At 44.7% G+C, this 21,446-nt stretch overlaps 1 protein-coding gene across 3 annotated transcripts in view; it reads right to left on the reverse strand.

Annotated features, from left to right (window-relative positions):
• LOC146797969 (cytochrome P450 2B19-like) overlaps nucleotides 1-21,446 on the reverse strand; it is a 500,784-nt gene that overhangs the window by 435,761 nt on the left and 43,577 nt on the right. The window contains exon 1 of one of the 3 annotated variants that reach the window (XM_085625187.1): nucleotides 15,346-15,507. The exons of the other annotated variants lie outside the window; for them this stretch is intronic. The gene's annotated coding sequence lies outside the window, so the exon portion shown is untranslated. Of the gene's footprint in view, nucleotides 1-15,345; nucleotides 15,508-21,446 lie in introns of those variants that run through there. 3 annotated transcript variants of the gene reach the window in all.

A 21,446-nucleotide genomic window follows, 5' to 3' on the forward strand; every position in this document is an offset into this window, starting at 1 on the left:
GTACATATGCCCCAGAGTTTTTCTTGTGAAGTGATTGACATTTAGCTATGAACTTGTGATGAGGGCCTTTCGAGTTTTCTAGCAAAGACTAACTAATTTGTCCCGATTTTCACTCTCTGTCCTAAGTTTCTATGGGGAATCCCTGATCCTGTCACACCTTTAGTGCCACTCCCCATGTGGGTCACAGAAGAGGCCCCCTGGCCAGTGAAGCCCAGCTATTCACAAAATGCGAGCAGAATAAGAGTGATAAAACCCTTTCATGCTGCACAAAGCTTTCTCATATTTCAGAATGGTGGGAGCTTGTGTGAACCTGGAGTTCCCATGTGCAGAGCCAAGGAGCTGGGTGATTTGTGTGAAACTAAATTTTCAAATGTAGTGATGCCGATTGCAATCCAGTTCGGTGGCCTAATGCACCTGCAAAAGAAACCTGTGTATAATCAACAAATCATGAGCTAGAATAATATCTGGAACTACTAAACCTTGTATTGTGGTGTCTGAACTATGAGAAAGCATTTTCCAAGCCAGTTAGTCTGGCTTACAACTGAAAGTACCTCTGCGCTTTAATCCATGCAGTCACTCATCCACTCTCACATGAAAGTAGTCACTCTATATCATTCTGTCAAGCTTCTGGCCTCACCTTACCAACGTATGAGAACCTCAAGATAGGACAGTGCTCCACAGCGTATTCATCACAAGCCCAGAAGACTGACAAATTAGGAAGATGCTTGCTATGCATGAGGCCTCACTTTGGGAACAACCTGGACCCTTTTATGAGAAACCTGGTAAAGTGCCTTCAGTTCAGAAAACACCTTAGAACATTCATTTTCATAGATGCATTCAATGTTCACCATTTAAAACATAGTCAATATAAAAACCAGACAAAAATGTCCTCCAAGATCCCTTCCTAGGATGACCATTGACATATCTCCTAATGTTTACCATATCCCGGTGGTCCAATTCCTTTCATCGTTTAAAAGGGGGTGGAGGGGCACTCCTACTATTCTTAAAGTTTTAAATCAATTTTAACTAATATAAATTCTTGGTGTGCTACGGAGGTAGGCAAGCTGTCCTGGCTTGCTATAAATTCACATCTGATTTCAAGTTATTGAAAACTTGACCTCTGTGCGCCATTACCATTGCATTTAGTGATATACTTTCTTTAAGTTAACAATATATGTTGCTCGTTTGTAGAATCACAATTATTTCCTAAAGCTTTATAGAATACAATAACAAAAATATATCAAACACATTGAATTATAAAGAGTTCCGCATTTCCTCTGATTCAAATCACAGATAAGTTGTTTATTCAACTTCTTTTAGATGTGGTCCATACAGTAGTCGTATTTAACGCTGCCCGCCCAATGCATTTCGGGCCTACATGGCCCTTCTTCAGGGGATTAAATTCTGAAAACAACATATCAATGAAAATCATTTTACAAACAACCTACAGGGAAACAAATTCATTTTCATTGTTCTGACATTATTCAGTATCCACTGAAAAACATAGCTAAGTTATTTAATATAAAGAATGCCTGTGTACTTTATGTGATTCACGAATTGAATACAACTTTCCAAGAACAAAGTAACATAAATGATAAGTGTAAAAAAGGAATTGTGCTCCCATAGTATTGGTGACTAATATTATATACACCATAACTGTCCTTTATATCCCGTGATTTAAACAAGTCACTAAGTTAAACCGAACACAGCCGACTGTCCAAGCCTCATACCTGATATAAATCCTTGTCTGCTGTAAACCTCAAAGGGTCTGAAAAAATACCAAGCTTAATAAATATCTGTCTTCAACTTAATAAACTTGTCTATTCAAACGAGCATACCATGAAAATAAGCAACCGACCTTATGGTATTCGTCTTGTCCGTAACCAATAAATGGGATGGTAGTTCTTAATCAGTTCTTCCCAAAGCCTGTAATGACCGTAAATAATGTTGAAGCCCAATTCGGAAAGGCTAACTCACGAATGACTGCAAAACACTACAACTTCTATACTTGGTATTATCCACTATTCAATCTCACCTTTCCAGGCATAGTCACTACTCTTCCCGCGTTTCGGATCTCAATCGCCAACAGTAATCCTGCCGGTGTACGCGTACCTGCTTCTCCGCGTCTGACGTCGTGACAAGAAGTATAAAAGACGGACTAACCATAGAGCTCATGTACGAGTCTAGATTGTAGTAAGTTGCCATGGTGTCGCATTTTATCTAGTGAAATGAATAAAGGACTAAAAGCTCCAAATAATACTAAAAAAAACGCTGAATCGAAAACAATAATAAGGTCACAGTGCGATCAACGCTGGCTACTGTAATAAAACGATCATTCTAAATTAACTTTGCCGACTCTATAAATACAATTTATGTGACTTACGGCGCTATTCCCCATAAAGTGTGATAAAAAATAAAATAAGAGTAAAAAATAACATCACTTAAAAGTAAGTGGTTAGAAAAGAGAGGTAAAGAAATGTAAACAGTTTCCAGCAATATTAAAGAGTAAATTAATGTTTGTGAGACATATCATAATGTCTTTTCATCAATGCTATACAACTCTCTTTATACAAAACATTCTCGAGGAGACAATTTTTGCCATTACCCACTACGCTATGTAGTAGAGATTAAGCATAGTATCATTATAAAAAACATCCTAGATCTACCTTATCATTAATCCCCTTGGGGTCTTGGGTTTCTCTCTGGAGCAGAGTCTTAGTCAAATTCCTACCAGGGCTTGGGTCAACCATCTCTATAACCTGAAATTTTATTTGTGCTATTGTGTGTCTTTGTTGCATCCAATGAACGGCTAGGCTACTTTTGGTATTACTATTGCGGATCGTACTTTTATGTTCTGAAATACGCGTTTTTCTTTTTCTTTCAGTTTTACTAATATAAAGTAGTCCACACGGACACTTTATACTGTATATTACATTTTTAGAATTACAATCTGCATTGTGTCTGAGTTTTATGATTTCACCTGTACTTAAATGTACAAATTAAAAAAATACTTTTATCATGGAAAAGTGGTCCTAACTAGATCTACCCAGTGGCAACCACTACTCTGTAATTTATGTAACTATATAACTGAGCAAACCTACTAAATTCTCTTATCTTGATTCAAGTCTGTGATCTCCAAGTTGGAGGCTGTGCTTCGCAGCAAACACTGTTCCCAGATGAGCTACTTTACCAGTATTGGAAATTACCTGCTGCATGTACACATAGTTTGGCAGAGGACACAATAGCTCGCTGAGCAATCTTACCAGTTAATATAGTTTGCCATTTGTAGGAGGCTGGCTTAGTGTATGGTGCAAACTTCTTTAAGTGAAGCACCTTGCACTTATTCAGACAACCCATATTGTGATTTTAGTGGTCTAAGACAACCAAAGAAAGCTCTTTAAGTAGTAGCTGTGGAGAACAGCCTTCAGGCTTAACCCAAGAGGAGTGTTAAGAAGCTTGTTTTACTAGATTTAATCATAAAGTGTAGGGTTAACGAAAAAGAACCACAGAGTGTAATAATAAAGATGTCAATTTATCATGCACACTCACTAACACATTGGTATATTTCCTACTTGGAGACATAAACACAAATATACACAATACTCCAAATGTTAAAATTGGTAATAAGCACAAATACACAGTGGCCTCCAGGGGGAGACCAAACCGTATACTAAAGAAATGATATGCAAACTGGGACCTACTGCGACCTAAGTCGGGGCGTGGGCCAGAAGACTCAGAAGAGCTGGGGACACAAGGAACCACCCGAGGTAAGTACCCAAGAACCTCACAGAGGCTGTGTGCAGAGATGAAATACAGCTGGAAACTCAATACAAGTCAACGGGAAAATTACGGTTTCAGGTGTCACGAAGAAGGACCCTTCCCAGTGGACCGTAAAGAAATCCCGGGGAAGACAGAAGGTTGGATAGTCACCCCACCCGTGGATACCACAGGAACCAGGATACCTACAGCAGGGAAGCTGGGAGCATAGGTGTGAAATGATGTCAGAAACCGCCGTAGACCACAGTGGAGGCCTTCAGGAAATATAAAGCTGGTGAAGAGGGTGGAAGAGTCTGGTGGAATTCAAGGGTGGATTCTTGATAAGAAGAACCTGCAAGCTGAGGGGACAGAGTCTATGCCACTCAGAGGTGACCAGGAGGCATGGAGGAGCAATGACCACCAATGACGGAAGATGCAGGAGGGTTGACGGTGACTTTGGGCTGCAGCTGTGAGGACCAGGTGATACAGTGGAAGACCAGGAGCCATTCACGAGCTGTCCCACATCGGAAGTCAAGAACCAGGGGTCAGTGTCCGGCGGGAGCACCAACCAGCGTTGGCAGCAGCAACAGACATTGTAAACTAAAAAGGTGCAATATTGGGATCACCAAGGTCCAAGGGACTCAACAATTGCAGGAGAGTCAGAGCAGGCCCGAGCAAGCAGGGGAGCCCCCTGAAGCCAAAGAAGACCCTCAAGCGACCCACAAGCCAAAGGCACAGGAGTCGAAAGAAGACCTCAAGCAGCTCACAAAAGGTGCAGGCTCATGATGCAGAGGATGCAGTGAAGACAAAGATCTTGATACGAAAAGATGCTGGAGGCGAGAGCTTACTGGAGCCCAAACATCTCTGGAGTACACAGCAAACAAACCTTAACAATGGCAAATCGACGAGGTGCACAGGAATTTTGTTCCAGCAGTTTGGACGTGGGATACTAGCTTCAAAGTTGCAGAGAGGACGCATCAGGCCTTGACTGAGTTGCAGAACCACCACCTGTGTTGCTGAGCCTTTTGGAGTCTGTAGGAAGTCAGGAGCAGCAGACCGGTCAGCTTTGTTGTGGTACCTGCAGATGCAGGGAGTGACTCCAGCCCTACAAGAGAGTTTCCTTTGAGTGTCTTTGAAGCCCACAGGCCTGGAGAGGAACCTGAATGAAGCACAGGCACAGACAACAAAGAAGACTTGCAGAACAGTGAGACCAGGAGCAGCAGGAGTCTTCCTTGGAGTATTCTCAGTTCCAGGCAAAGTCCAGAGTGCCCTGACGGTCGAAGTTGGATTGGTTTCTGGTTTGAATCTTGTCCCACAATGAATTTGAAGAGCCACTCACAAGTAAGCTCTTAAGTACCCTAGAGCAAGGATTGGGACGATTTAAGAGTCCCTCCCAGAGCTGAACAGAGGGGAGGATACTCCCATGTCCTTTGTCCAATTTCACATCAGAGTAGGAGTCAAGGGCTCCCTGAACTGGCTCAAACTGGAGTATGTATTAAGGGCACCAAATGTGCCCTTCAAAGCAGTCTGGTGATGCTGGCAGGCGCCCCCAGCCCAATACACAAAGTCCTGTCTGGGAGGTGGTCACAAACCTCTCTGTGAAAGGAAACCTATTGTTCTACCTTCCCCTGCTTGAGCTCCCCTGCTCGAGCTCAACTCAGCAGCAGGAGGGCAGAATCGTGTTTGGGCAGCACTACTAGCTTGCTGGCAGACCCTGGAAGGCTGTTACCGGAAGCACTTGGGTCTTCCTAGAGGAGCCCCTGGTGCATAGAATCACACCTCCAAAACCAGTAACGGTGTTGGGGCATGATTACAACATGTTTGATACAAAACATGTCTAGGTTCGGCACAGCAAATAGGTAGTTAGCCATCACGTAATGATGCATGGCCACTATATGTAGCAAAATGGCTGACCGCACTTACAAAGCCTGGAGAATCGACCCCGCGCTTTGTAGGGGGTGTCCTACTCATGCATACCACCCACACACTTATAACCTAGCACCCTGCCTTCAGGTTTGAAAGGCCTACTGTAACATGGAATTCCCGATAGCCGAGGACTCCAAGATGACCCCCAGTATTAAGCGACCAACTGAAGAAGTCAGCGGACGCGACGCACCGAAACAGCAAGCGGTGACATCAGACACGGAGACGCCGGTCAAGGAGAAAAGGAAGGCGAAAAACAGCGAAATAATCTGACTCAGAGGAGAAGACTGGCGAGGAGCTAGACCGACCAGCGAGGAAGAGGAAAGGTTACAAGAGGTGCAGAGCAATGCAGTGAAAGGAGATACCAGGAGAGAAGCCGAGGCCTGCCCAGCACTGAATGATGAAGTATCGTACTTCACGGAGGAGCCCAGGACGCTGTGGTACCCCTTGCTGTGGTCCCAGAGGACCGTGACTCCAGGGAAGTACCTCTCCTACACTATTTAAAAAGATTGATGGGGTGGGAAGTGAAGGGAAGCACAGCTTGACTGAGGGCAAAGTCAATGTATAAAGTTCCTCACACCCGTGACGGTGCAACATTGGTGATGGGTAGCACCCTGGAGAAGAAAAATAGGAGACTGATCCCTGCTTTGTTCTTGTTTCCTTTTGGCCTTTCCCTATTATTTTTTTGACAACTGGAGTATCTCCGGAGGATGGGTCCTGAAAGACACACAGCCTGAAGAGGACCTGACAAGAAGGATCATTAAGCAGGAATTGGGACCCCAGAGACTCTTATGTTACCTCTTTCACTCCACAGAAACTAAAGCCCAGAGTCTTGTGTGTTTCTCCTCTTCCCTTTATTTGGTTTAGATGCAATCAGGAACGGTTGACTATTATTCCACAACAATTAAACGAGTTAGGCTTGAAAAAGCCTCTCACCCCTAACAACAGGTTCCACGGTGTTTTGATTCTTAGAAATTCGTAAGTCCCTTGCTACAGCTTCCTAGGCCCAGAACTTACAACACCTACCTTAGGGATGACTTATAGATTTTAAGTGCTGTGACCTCAGATATAAGCAAATTTATATCTGTCGTAAGTGGTGCTAGCACCAGCTCACACAAGCTACTAAGGCAAGCCTGTAGACACAGTTTGAGTGGTCTCTCATGGGTGGCACAATACATGCTGCAGCCCATGGGAGAGCCCTGGTGTACCTATGCCCTGGGCACCTTAGTACCATATACTAGGGACTTGGAAGGGTACACCTGTGGCCAATTGGTCAGGTACCAAAGTACTTACCACTGTCCAATTTAGAGAGAAAGCACAGTGACTGGGGTCCTGATTAAAAGGATCCCTGTCAGGCTAGTCATAAAACAGTAACACCAACCAGCAAAAAGTGGTGGTAACCATGAAAGCTGAACCTACTTTCCTACACCATTCAAGCAGCTGAAACAGCTCAAGGAGATTCCATTCTAATGTAGAAATACAAGGTTAGTTTGAAGACAACAGTATCATATCTTTATGTGGTCACCTCAGCTTTTCATACTGGTAAAATTAATAGGAAGGTATTACAATCATCCATTTTTTTCACAGTGCTACTTTACAGCAAGGCAATGTTTGGTACAAATATGTACAGGTGTGTTCCTGTAGGAACACTAAATGTATGTCATGTGTGTAAAAATAGGTGCTTGCAAGAGACAACGTGTTTGCACTTTTGCACATGGAGATTGCTTGAAGTCTAGAGTTTACCTTAAATAAGATGGTAACTCTGTTCCAGGCTTCTCCAAGTCCTGAGCTACTAGTATCCAGTGCTTAATTTGAGTCGGTGGTTTCCAATGTTCGGCACCGGCACTTCATTTTGAATACTGGCACTAGTGACAGTCCACCACGTGGTGGCACTTCCTGTCTAATTTTTAGATGAGTACAACAATAGTGTTCAATAATACATGGAAAATGACAATTCAGGGGCAAGATATTCTGGCTTTTGCCCGGCTTATTCCCCTCGTCTCTTGGTTGTCGGCGTTTCCCTTTGTCCCACTGCATGCTCGGAACTATGGCCCCGAAAGCGCAGGCAAAGAATGCTGCCGGGGAAACACGGGCGCCTGCTACGCGAACAATCACCCCCGGAAAAGTTGTCAGCTGAGTGAAAGAGCTGTACGCCTCTCGGGGGGGAGGGGGGGGGGATGAGGCGACGGCCGGAGATCTGGCCAACTTGCAACCGGTGCAATCGGTACCTGCTGTGAGCGGTAAGGGAAAGCAAAGCCTGCCGGCATTGTTCAAACTTCAAGCAGGGAGAGTCAAGACCCCAGTGGGTGGGGGAACCAGCAAGCGAGATCAGTCGATTCCAGTAAAAACGCCGAAGGATATGGGAAAATCGGTAGGTGCAGCTCCTGCTTCTGGTATATCCATTGTTAGTGTTTTGAACAAAGGCAGTTCATCGGCCCCCACTTTCGAGGAAAATTGCTCTTTGTCTCAGGAACAGACTCAAATTAACGCACTGGATTTCAATGGGGGCACTCTTAATAATAGTATTGTATCGCCTGGGGGCAACAAGAAATTATGTGAAATTGGCCATGAAGGGAATATTGAATCCCAGTCAACTACTCTTTTCCCAGTGAGTGGCATTATGGGAATTGTAGTCCCACATGCCATTTGCACCCAACAAACTTCTGAATTACTCACCCAGAGCACTGTTCTCGGAACTCCAGCCCTCCAAGGGGCACCCCCAATTCACACTTTGGATACTAATAGTCTTATTAAAGAGCCTGAAGGGGGAGACAAATTCTATTCAATGTCTGACCATACAGGCTCGTCAGAGGATGAAGGTCCTGATAGAGAGTGTACAGATGATCATAGTGATCTTGTAGACTGGCGGCCCAATGAGTTATCCAAGGATGAAAATTCCCCACGTGATCCTCGTACAGTTCGTAAAGCCACGAAATTGAAAGATCAAGGGGCTCTTTTGCCAAGTAAGGACCAGGGATCACTGGGTTCAATGATCTGGGAATATTCTTTCTCCATACAGCCTGGTACAGGCGATAACGTTGCTACAGTGGCCGGGGGTAATTTTGCGGACCCCCCTCACGTTCCTTCCAGGGAAATTGCGCTGTCAATTATCTATCAGACTATCATGGCACATCGTGAGGAGACACGTCAAGAGAGTGCTCGTACACAGGGTGCTTGTCGTAGGATGCAAAACTCAATCCGAAGAGTGGCCAAAACATGCTCGGTTATCACTGCTAGGATTGTAGAGGCTGAGGAAAGGATTTCCACTTTGGAGGATGAGTTGACAACACAGAAAGGACTCACAGATTTGATTAAAGTGCAAAGGGATGATATGCTCTGGAAGCTGACTGATTTAGAGAGCAGGGCCAGGAGAAATAACTTAAGAATTCTGGGAATCCCGGAAGGCAGAGAGGGATCGGACACTAGGCAGTTTGTGGTGGAGCTGTTTTCCGAAGCTTTCCCGGATATCACACAGTGGGATTGGCAACTGGAAGTTCAACGTGCGCATCGCTTCCCTTTTAAACAAAGGCAGAACGCTGGCTCAGTTGGCGACAAGCCTCGGGCAATATTAATTTGTTTAAATAATTTTTTGGCCAGGGAGATTTATGACCTAGCCAGGCCAGTTAGGAAGAGGGCTGGGAAAGATTGAGAATTCTTTGTCAGGCTAGATTTTTGTCCAGCAACTGTTGAGCGGAGGTGGCAGCTACGCCAGCTAATAGCCTCATTCCAAGCAAAGGGGGCCCAAGCTTTCCTGCTTTATCCCTCGAAGCTGAAAATAATTTATCAGGGCCAGACTAGGTTTTTTGTATCCGAAGTACAGGCGAAGGAGTTTTTGTATTCTATCTAATTAAATATGTCTGTTTCCTTGGTTAACCATTACAGCGGCTTTGAGGCATTATGACGGGGGGCTGAGCCGGTCGTTAGGGGTTTCTGTTTTTTCTTTGTGTTTTTTCTTTTTTGGTTATGATCGGCCCAGATCCTCCGATATTGGTTAAGTGGGGGAAGGGTCCGGGAGAGGGTGGGGGGAACCAGCCTATTCCATCATAAGGACCTCAGTCCTGTTGCCTCATAAGGGGGGTGAAGGGTTTGGGAAGGTCAGGGGGTGGGGGGGAAGTAGGGTTTATGGCTGGGGGGATTGGATTGGAGGGGTGGGGGTTTCAGGGGGTGATCAACGCGTTTGGTTTAAACTATAGTCGTGGCATTTTCAATAGCAGTCTTTGTCTTATGCTAGAATTTATGTTAGAATCTGTAACTAATAGGCATATCTGCTTTGAGCGGCGATTAGGTCTCACGTTGGGTCTGAATGGGGCAGGGTAGATTGCGTATAAGCTCTTGGAACATCTGTGGCCTGAATGATGGGAAAAAACGGGCCCTGCTCTCAAAAATCGTGCAAACTATGCAAGTGGAGATCCTGTGTCTGCAAGAGACACATATACCTTGGGGGAAGCGGGAATGTTTGAAGTTTCCGGGTTTTGATCTTGTTGCTTGTTCTCAACAGACATCCATGATCAGAGGTGTGGCCATTCTGCTAAAACAAGGTGTAGGATCCTGTAAAAAAGTCAGAGAGGATATTACAGGCAGGTGGGTTGTAGTGAAATTGGTGATTAATGGTAGATCTCTATCTGTCTGTATGATATATGGGTCAAACGTGGACGACCCTGAAGTCATAAAATGTTTAAATTTAGAACTAGCAGCATGGCCGCACCCAATGTTTTTTTGTGGAGATGTGAATATTAATTTGGCAAGTAATTTTAATTTAATAAGTGACCAAAAGTATGTTGGTAGGAAACCCAGGGTTTTCAAGGCCCTCCAGACTCTAGTGTTAGAACATGGATTGGTTGATGTATGGCAAAGGCATAACAAAGACGAAGATGGGTATACATTTTATTCTGCCCCCCATAATAAAATGGTTTGGTTGGATTACTTTTTTATTTCTGATCAGTTGGTAGGGGTAGCGTCTATTGTAATATCCCCAAGAATCTTATCGGACCATAATCCATTGATTGCCGAGTGTCCTTGGGGTCAGCAGGTTAGAGTCCCTAGACCATGGACATTTGAAAGAAAGCTACTCTTGGACCAATCTTATTAGGATCACATGATAAAGTGGATAACGGAATTTTTAAATATCAATAGGAAAACCGCCTCTGATTGTACAGTCTGGGACGCGTTTAAGGCGGAACTCAGAGGGTGAGACTAAAAGTTTTGCTGCCTATCGATGGAAGACTATACAGGAACAGACTAAGTGTCGTGTGAAGGAGCTGCGGGTGGCAGAAATGGCACTAACACGTAATATTAAGGATGGCCTTAATATTGATCAGAGCCAACAAGTGGTGGCCATAGCTAAGGCTAAGTTATTGGAATTTTTTGGTCAAGATCTGGCCCAAAAGTATGTGCAATATTATACGATGATTTACGAGTTTGGGGAAAATTCGGGCAGAATTCTTGCTAAGAGATTACAACAGAAAAATGTATCAAATCGAATTGTAAGAGTTCAGGATCAACAGGGTCTTATTCAGGAGACACAGGATGGGGTCCTGGACGTTTTTAAGAAGTTCTATTCTATGCTCTATGAGGAAGCGAGTGTTCGACTTCAGAGGGAGCATCTGGCCGATGGCTATCTCCAGAACATCGACACCCCTAAAGTCACAACAGGGCAGAATGAGGTTCTCGCTGCTCCAATTACTTGGGAGGAGGTCGAGGCAGCAATAACATCTCTTGCCAATGGGAAGGCTGCTGGCCCAGATGTCATTCCCTTAGAATTCTACAAGGCGTTCTCTTCAGAGGTTCGTCAGAATATGCTATTAGTTTTTAGGGCAGCACAGGGGGGTGTCATAGCCGGATTCCTGGCAACAAACTACGATCGTGTTGTTTAAGAAAAAAGACAAATCTGAGCTAAATCCGTCATCTTATCGACCGATCTCACTCATTAATACTAATAGCAAAATATATTCCAAAATTCTATCTTCTAGACTTGCAGAGGTCATCACCCCGCTAGTTTCTTTGCACCAGCATGGTTTTATACCGGGCAGGGATACGGCTGACCATGTCCGGCAGGTCATTGCCTTATTGGACTGGGCTGAGGTCACGGGGTCTCCCCTCGGTGTGATCCTGTTGGACGCCGAGAAGGCGTTCAACAGGATCTCCTGGGGGTTTTTATGAGCAGTGCTCCGCTGGAAGGGCTTTAACACTGAGTTTGTTCAGGCCATTCAGTCATTATATATTTCTCCAGCCGCAACAATCCGCATCTCAGAGTCAGGGCCATTTAACATCAGTAGGGGCACCAGACAAGGGTGCCCCTGCTTGCCCTTGCTCTTTGCCCTGTACATTGAACCATTTCTCAGTAAAATTGAAGGGAATTTAAATATTTTGCCGGTCAGGGTCTGCGGTACAGAGTACAAGATGCTGGCTTATGCCGATGATATCGTTGTTTTGACCAGCGAAGTTGGATCTGCTCTCACAGCTTTAAAGATCCTTTCTGAACAATTTGGTTCACTATCAGGGTATAAGTAAAATGTCTCCAAAACGCAGGTTATTCAATAAGCTACGATGTCTCCCTCTGACGTCCCTGTTGTCATGGAAGCAGTTTATTTGGGCGTCAAAATTACTGCAGCAGTAACTAATATTCCTGATCTGAACATTCTTCCAGTGGTTCAGTCCGTTAATTCTAAGTTGGAAAGATTAGATCACTTGCATTTGTCATTACATGGTCGCAGTAATGTACTTAAAATGCTGGTTCTTCCAAAGCTCTTGTACCTCTTTAGAACTATTCCTTTGGAGCTCTCGCAGGTGAGCTTGGCCAGTGCTGAGAGGGCTTGCTACAAGTTTCTCTGGGGGTACCACCGATCACGCAGGGCGGCCAAGTGGATGTGCCTTCCTAAGGACCGAGGGGGTTGGGCGGTCCCCAATTTTTTATTATACTACTGGTCAGCTATGCTTCAACATTTTGGGCCAATGCTGGTTGGAGACAGGGCAGCTATCCCACTGTCCAGTAGATGATCTATATATGAGATAGGTTTGGGTGAGGCGGCTAATGGTATCTTAATGAGGATATTGAACCCCAGTTACTTTAAAAAAACAAGATTCAAAGTTATTGGGGCTTTGTTTTTGGTTTGGCGGAAAATTTGTTATAAATAGGCTATCTCGAAGGTTAATATCTACACGTCCTTTAATGCTGTGGGTGTTTTGCCCCCTATATTTCAGGATCAGGTCATTTTTAGATGGCAGCTATTGGGGTTGACTAGTATAGGCAACTTATGCTCTGGTGGGCAATGGCTTCTTTTTCTCTTATAAGGGAAAAATTCCATGTAAAAACCCAAGATTTCTTTAAATATCTTCAAATTAGAAGCTTTATTGATAAATGCCATCGTAATACCCCCACAATGTTTGATAAGATTACTGTCATTGAATTAGTTCAAAGGAGGGCTAGAATCAGAACCGTATATCAACATCTGTTATCTGGCTTTCCGGATGATCTTGACGTACAGAATACTAAGTGGGAGGGGAAGTTGGGTAAGACTGGGGTTGATATAATGCCCGCTTTGGAATTAGCAAGCCATGTCCTAGTCTCCGGCAGCCTGTGCACTCAAAGCTATATGGCAATGTTCGATTTGTATTATACACCAGCAAAGATCAAAAAGTGGGGTGGTCGGAAGGGCAATTGCTGCGCTAGGTGCGGGCTTCAAGCTGCCAATGCCATACACTTGTTTTATTTGTGACCAAATTTGGGCAATTTCCTTCGTGAAGTGGAGTTTTTTTATAAATACGGTGCTTAATATACCAGTAATAATTTCCCCAGAGATGGTCATAATGGGGTGTGAGGTCACTGGGAGGGCTCGAAGACCTAGCCATGTTGTCGCTTTCTTGTTTATAGCGATGGCTATGATCCGGCTTTGTATTACAACTCAATGGCTAAGCTTAGAAGTCCCTACCTTTGTGAATTGACGAGCTAGGATGCTTGCATTGTATAACTTGGAATCTTCAGTGTTCTTACTAAGGAGGAGGGAGCTGGCCTCTAAGATCTGGGCCCCTCTAGAGGAATGGTCCAAGCGCTGATTCCGTCTATGGTGAAGCTTCTCATGTCTTTTATTTTATCCATGTCATCTAGGACCTGTGTCTTTGCAGAGCTTTTTTACCCTGTTTTTTTTTTCTTTTTTTTTCCCCACCAGGACTCACAATTGAATGTACATTTGATTTAATCTTTTGTATATTCTTCGCTTCATTCTTATGTATTTTGTCTCTGCTGTCTGTTTTGTATATCTATCGAAAGATGAAAGCCACGACTTGCTTTGTTTTTTCAAATAATGAAAATAAAGTAAAAAATAAAAAAAAATAAAAAGACAATTCAGACTATTCCAAGCCATTCTTATAGCTTTGGGTGGCCTGGAATAGTCTGAATTGTCACACTTGTACAAGTGCAATGGTTAGTGGTTGTGTTGGTACTACTATTGGCAGTGCTGGCAGGGGCAATGAGTAGTGCAGGCTGCAGTGGCCTCCTAAGAACGGCCATGGTACTTACTTTTTTTTAAACCAAATTAAGCACTGCTGATAGCTCACCAGCTACCTATTAGTAGTTCTCCTGTGTGCATCCCAGCCGACTAAATAACAGCCTTTTTCTTGGTTGAATTATTGTACGTATGTCAAGATTGTATATTTAAGACCTAAATGTGTGTATTTTCAGAACTTGTGAGATTATGTTTGAAGAGACATGGCTGAATTCCCAAAATATTTTAAAGGTGATTTCTGTGTGATAAATCATGTGTGGAGATGTGTTACTATTAGCATTACTTTCCTGCTAGGGACATTGCAGCTGTGGCTGTTTTCCATTCCAAACTGACAAATCCTTTTTAGGTGGAGCCTAGAGGCTGCTCTGCGAGGCATGCTGTAATCCCACTGGGAAGTTTGAAGACACCCACCACACACTTACCACTTTCATTGATTGCTTGGTCCGCCTTTATAAATTCCATAGTTTTGGGAAATAGAGTACTGTTGTCCCGCCTTGTGGCTGTTTTGTTACCGCCCTGCTACACGGAACCTTTTGGTATGGGCCATGTGTTTTGGTAAGCACACTTTTTCTTTTGTGTTGGCTTGTTTTGTAATTTCCTGTTGTTTTATTCTGCTCCCGCCTCCCTCCGGTTGTCCATGTTCGCTTTGCTCATGCCCCCTCACGTTGTCCATATTCCCTTTGTTCCCGCCCCCTCTAGTTCTCCATGCTGTCTTTCTTCCCGCCCCCCCCTCCCACCGAACTTTCTATTGTACTTTTTCTGCGGGTCCCCCTGCTGCGTTGTCGATCATAGCCCACAGATGGCCAGCAGCAAGGGGGTGGCCGTGTTTGGTGTGCTCTGCTATGGCTCTCTTCCACCCCTTTATGGTGACAAAATACATCCCATTTTCAACCCCTGTAAGCTTTGTCAGCACCTCGGGTTACTTTTCTGTCAGCACCGGGAATGAGTGGAAGCTGTAAAATCTAGGAAGTGCTATATGTATGTAGAAAAAAAGGCATCAGTTTTAATCGTGTGAGTTGTGAGCACCACGCGGTGCCTCCTACCCTCAGCTGTTTGGCTGGCTCCGAAGCAAAGGTTCTGCCATCTCTGGGGCCTTGCCCCCCCAACTGCGAGGTATAGAGTTCACCCTAAAGCTGCCATGCCCTTCCCTGAGCAATACACTCACCAGTTAGATGCTGCCCTGTACCAGGAACATGAAGCAGTACTGGGTCAGTGGTATCATCCAACTCCTGGTGCCCGGATCCCCTTCAGGTTGTGCCATGCCTCACTTCGGTGGAGGAGTCCCGGGATGCAGGCACACCAGCTCTCAGTGCCCCACCTGCAGCTCTGAGCTAGGAGACAGTTGCTGCGACCTGCTTAGAGGAGGCACTGTAGAGAAGTGCTGGGCGCCAAGTCTGCTGCTCTCAGCTCCCCTCCCACACTCGATGCCTCACCCTCTCTTTTATACTCTCCGTCTCAAGCCCCATTTTCCCCAATTTATTCTTTTTCTTCTAGTCTTTCCATTCTCCGTCCTGTTTGGCTCTCTGTATCTCTACTAACCTGCGATCTTCCTTCTCTCTCACCTTCACTTTCTTCCAGCCCACCCGGTCTCTCCAGATAAATTTTAGTGTCTCTCCACCACTTTTGGTACCTTCACCCCACCCCTCCTTGCCCACCCTGTCTAATTGTGTGTGCTTGCCGATCCAAAACAAGGACAGACATTCTTTTAAATGACAAAGGACATGACATTTTCCCCGAATTGTAGTCTTGAAAGTTCTCCAGGAAAACAGCGACCAGGGTAGTAGGCATAAACTTTGTTTCTAGTTTGCTCGATTTTCTGGCACTGACAATGAGTTTCTCCTGTCTTTGCATGTCTGTAACCTGAAAAGCAAGTACATTTCCTGCCCCTTGTTTGTTAGGCGCCGTCCATAAAGCTCTGGATAGGAGCCAAGGATGAAGGCATTTGTTGTTGATCCACTTTCCAAAATGACTGTATTCTCTATATAGGAAACGATCAGTGGCGCCTCAGTTATTTACTTTTCATTCATTTGTTTCCCCATGCCGCCACCCCCCCCCCCATTTTTTGGGGCCGATTCGGAAAGCATATAACTACACCAAGTTGCACCACAAGTCTGCACGTCATATCCGTACATTGTTAAATCATCAGAACCCCTAGTTCAATTTAATCACGTGCACTTACCCTGTGCTGCTGGTTGTGTATATTCCACCAACATTCATTTATTACTTTCAAGGAGAGTATATTCCCTCCCAGACTTTGGGGGCAGGGGGGTTCGAATTTATTCATTTTATTAAAAACTCAAATAGTTCTGTGGTGCAGATTAATCCATCAACTATTTGTACATGTTATGTCTTGCTGTATTGTGCTCTCTTGTCACATACACCTGTTTTGTAGTTGTACCCTCTTAAAACCAGGGAATCTCCAATACTTGCTGGTGCTCATAGGAGTTTACATACTTAAGTTTCTCTGAAATTGTAAAAAAATCCTGCTGGCCTTTCTCCTCACTCTTGCCCTGCACGTTTTAGTGTGCATTGGAAGCTCCTCATAAAAGCGCATAATAATCAGGTGCACAAGAAGCTTCTGTTTTGTGCTACCTGCCATATCTAACATAAAGAACTTTAAGGCAAAGAGACCTGTTGTAGTTTCCCTGTGGGCTTCAACCTGCCCACAGTCTTGCTCACAGACCCCAGGGAGCTTGCTAAGAAGGCAGACCTTTAGGTTGACATCAGAGTGTCCAAAAAGACACCTGGTGGGAGATGGGGTTCACCATAAGGGTGGTCAGGGGCCCAACCAGAACTAAGATGGAGAAACACCTAAAAATAAGGAGTTTTCCAAAGCCACCCAACATAATTTCCAAGGGAACAACAGTAAACAGACCCAGTCTGAGACCCCAAAGGAAAGTTGTTTTTAGCAAACAGACAGGGTGGTTTGTCCCTGTATCTGAGAGTTACAAATTAGGGCACTTCAAGGGAGACACCAAATATACCAAGAGGGCACAGCACCCCATGGGTGGGTAGTGCAGCACTTGTGGAGGAGGTAGTTTTAGTTAGCTTTGGGGACAGAGCCGTGGTTACTTTAGTGTCCCTAGGGATAGAGAGATGGTGCCAAAACCCATATGCCTTTCAGTACTTCTAAGTACAGGGAGTAAGTCACCATCAATGGGTGAAGGGTGGAGGCTCTTAGAAACAAAGGACTCAGTGTGACTACTGTGAGGTATCATCTGGTGTCCTCAGAGCAGGTCACCCCAATACATTCTACCAGATCATAGTCGAAGACAACCGTGAGAATCAAAACCTAGTGGCTCTGGATCCCTTTGAGTGGGTGGGAGTCGTAGGTTCTTTAAAAATAGCTATGATCCTTCCATGCCTGTAGATTGTCTGTTAGGCAATGACCTAAGGCACACTATTTGGAAAGAAGTGGGGCTCAAGTCTCATTTGAAGATGGTAGGCTTGCTCTATGGTAATCCAAAAGGGGAGTCAAGGAAGCCTGGAAGAATGGCCCAGGCAGCTGCCAAGAAGGGGAAGAGCAGGAAGCGTGGGGAACCACCCCTGAAATTGCCACCAACCAGGTTGATGGGGCACTCAAGGAGGTTGTCCCGGAGCCTTCCAGGGAAGACATTGCTGCCCAAGGAGACCTGTCTGAGCTTTCTAGAAGGAAGTTGAGAGCGGTCCAACTGGGGAAAAGTGCAGAAACAATACCCCACCCTGAGGGCTTGAGGCAGCAGGTGATACCTCTGGAGATCACTTTATCTATTGGGAACATGACCTCCTATATAGTAAGCCCAAGGTTACTGGGCCTGGGATATCCCATGTGCTGGTGGTTCCCCATCCTGAGGGTTTGAGGCAGCAGGTGGTAACTCTGAAGATCACCTCATCTATTGGGAAAATGGCCTTCAATATAGTAGGCCAAAGGTTCCTGGACTTGGGGCAGCCCCATGTGCTGGTGGTTCCCCACTGATATAGGGCCTTCCTACAGGGGTGGCTCATGATATACCCTTGGCAGGATATTTGGGGAAGGACAAGAACTTTGCCAGGCTTGCACCCCATTTCCATTGATAGCAGATGAAAACAGCCTCAGTACATTCTGTGGGTCTTGTACCACCTGCCGGGATGGCTGGAAAACAGGAGAGAAGCTGAAAATCTCCCTTTTCCCTTGCCTGTGGTTGGCAATCCCTTTGAGAGGGTGGGTGTCAAAATTCATCCTGGTCTTGGTGGACCATGTCACACGGTACCCAGAGAGCGTCCCTCAGAGGTTAGTGACTTCACCTGCAGTGGCTAGGACCCTGATGGGGATAATTACCCACTTGGGGTTGTCCAAGGAAGTGGTGCCCGACAGAGGCACTAATCTCAGTTTACATGAAGTCCATGTGGGATAAGTGTCGGGTAACCTACAAGTTCTTAACACTCTATCACCTTCAAACAAACTGGCTTGATGAAAGATGTAATAAGACTCTAAAGGGCATGATAATGGGCCTGGCTGAGCCCATGAAGCAGCAGTGGAACATCTTTCTACCATTATTGCTGTTTGCCTAGAGGGAGGTATCGAGCTTATAAGGTAGTACAACAGAAGGGGATTGGGTTTAGCCCATTTGAGTTCCTCTGTGAACACCCTCTTAGGGAATCTCCCAGCCTTGTGAGAGAGGGGAGAGAGCAAGCTTCCAGGAAATACTCTCAGGATGCAGTCAGCTACATGCTGGTTTTCCATAATAAGATGCAGCATTTCTTGAGTGACTGCAAGGGCTAGTTGACTGGCCTCCAGATCTGAGCCTCAGGGACAGAAAAGCCTCCACCACCTTGAACCCAGCACAGTAAGTATTTAAGGTACTTTGTTCAATGGGGCTAACTAAGTCCCTGTATCCAGCCCGCACTCCATTGAGGTTGACTTAAACTTGAGACTTTTTCCCGCTCCTGCAAGACTAGATAACCACAGTTGGTGCTTTGTGGCACTATTTTCACTTACATATCTCCTGTTCTACTGATTGATTTTTTTTAAATCAATTTAGTCTCAAATAATTTATTAAATGTTGCTCTATTTTTCTAAATTGGTGTGGAATTTTCCATGGGTTGCGTTTTACACTTTATTGCTGTATATTTGTTGCATGAATACTTTGCACACTGCCTATAAGTTAAGCCTTACTGCGTTTGTGCCAAGCTACCAAACAAAGGGTTCAGCACAGGTTAATTTAGGGCTTGCTTGTGTTTCGTCATGACAACAATTGTGGCTGCTGCTTGGGTAGGGTTTCACCTCCCTCAACAAATAACTGAATGTCCTACACCCATGCATGTATGAAGGTGTGCATATGCCCATAAATCTGCTGCATCCCTCTCACCAGTCTCCTGTAGATTCAGCTTGTAGAGAATACCTCCACCACTTGCCAGTGTGGAGCTCTGGTTCCCCCACCTGGACGGATGCTTGATCTTTCGTTGGAAGGAATAACTAGAAGTCTAGGGGAGGGCTTAGAAATTTTGTATGCTGAGGGTACCATGAGTAGAAAATGAGGCTGCTGCATGGAATCCCTCCTCCCGAGAGACACACACATTTCTACTGCTCGTTGACGTCTGCCTATTCTGCAGGGAATCTTTCACAGTTGCTGACCTATTTGTAGCTCCCTGTTAGACAGCACCTTGTACTTCTTCTCCTTCTCCTTTCACATGCCAAGTACCTATGCTAAAATGTAGTGATATTCCCATGGTGTGTTATAGTGATGCTTCTAAAAAACATTTAACACTAGAGAATAAAAAAAAACACTTCTCATTGATTTTTTTATGTGATCTTAATAAAAGACCGAACTCACTCAAATATGTAAAAGGTTAATGTTTGATATTACATGTGAAGCACAAGTTCAAAATTGACTTTACCAACTAATGCAATTCCAGAAAATGGCTGTCACTTGACTATGTGTGTAACACCTTCCCTACTGCCCTGTCCTTAATTTGCACACAGAAATATCATAAGTGCTGGTTTCCAAAATGTTTTTGGGGAGACTGGTACCTGCAACACCCACTGCCAGCTGTGACATTCTCCACTGACAAGGTGACACACAGACTTGTGGTGAAGATGGAAACAAATTGAATAGGCAAAATGTGCTGTACAGTTTGCCATAGCATGGTTTTATTTCTAGTTTAGCATGGTTATGGGTGATAAACGGGCATGATATAAATAATTTGAAGTGTGTCAGTATCAAGAAATTTCGCTTAGGTGTCTTTTGGAAAATAATTATGGGATGAGAATGTTCTATTCTCAAAAGCAAGTGTGGTGTTCTCAGGCTACCTCACTGTTTCAATGCTGGGGTGGCGCACAGAGTTGATTTAGAATATTCAGCCAGATGTCATCCCAACTCAATTCATTTTTTTCAGTTCATACTTTATTAATGTTTAGACACAGTCTATAAAATATACATTCTTAAAAGCAGTAACATTTATATATAAATACACTATATAAATACCAATTCATCATACTTCAACTAAATCCACCTGAACCCTTGCACCTAAGCTCATTAGGATTCTATGTCGGGACCGGAGGCTCAGATTATGCTTTTCTTTTCTTTCCACGCTTTATTTTATAGAACCAAAACACAGCAGCCAGAAAAGCACTAAAACGTTTTTTGTCTCAATACCAAAGGAAAACGTAAGAAGAAAAAACCAACAAAGTCCGTCAATGAACTACAAATCCCATCAGTCCATAGGGGGATGAGGTAGCATAGTCCTTCCATAGTGTCAATGCTGGGTAGAAAGGTCATCCATTTTGTGTAATCCCCCTCTTTCTTCGCAGCCAGTTAAGTCCATTTATTTCCTTTTTCTTCATCTGTAGGGTTTTAGATGTGTATTTGTTATAGTTCTGTGTAGCCCATGTTGGTAATTGACGCTGAGGGGGTCGCTTGTACTCTGAGTGTTTCACCTGCTTTTCCTTTGCAGATTCCCCTCACGGCTGCGGGAGCGTTCCTTGCTTCTTACGTGGCCGGCCCGCTTGCGGCAGTGCTTGACGCCCGTCAGGGGGAGCTCTCGTGTTTCGCTGCTCCCGCAGCATGGTTCCTTAGATGAGGAGATGCCCTGCGTGAGCTGCACCGCCGGAGCCTGTCCCCCTGCCGCCACACCACTTACGCCCTCCGGGGTCTGTATTCTCCTCCCTGATTAAAATTTGAACCCCCGCTCGGGTCAGTAATAGCGCTTTGACCGCGGAATCGCCTGAGGGCAGGTTTGCACATTTTCTGTTTTCAGTTGGGAGCGTGCCGGGTGGTGGAGCGGCCTCGTCAGTTTCTGAAGGCCTGC

Source organism: Triturus cristatus, chromosome 9 (genome assembly GCF_964204655.1).
Source record: "Triturus cristatus chromosome 9, aTriCri1.1, whole genome shotgun sequence".
Classification (NCBI taxonomy): domain Eukaryota; kingdom Metazoa; phylum Chordata; class Amphibia; order Caudata; family Salamandridae; genus Triturus; species Triturus cristatus.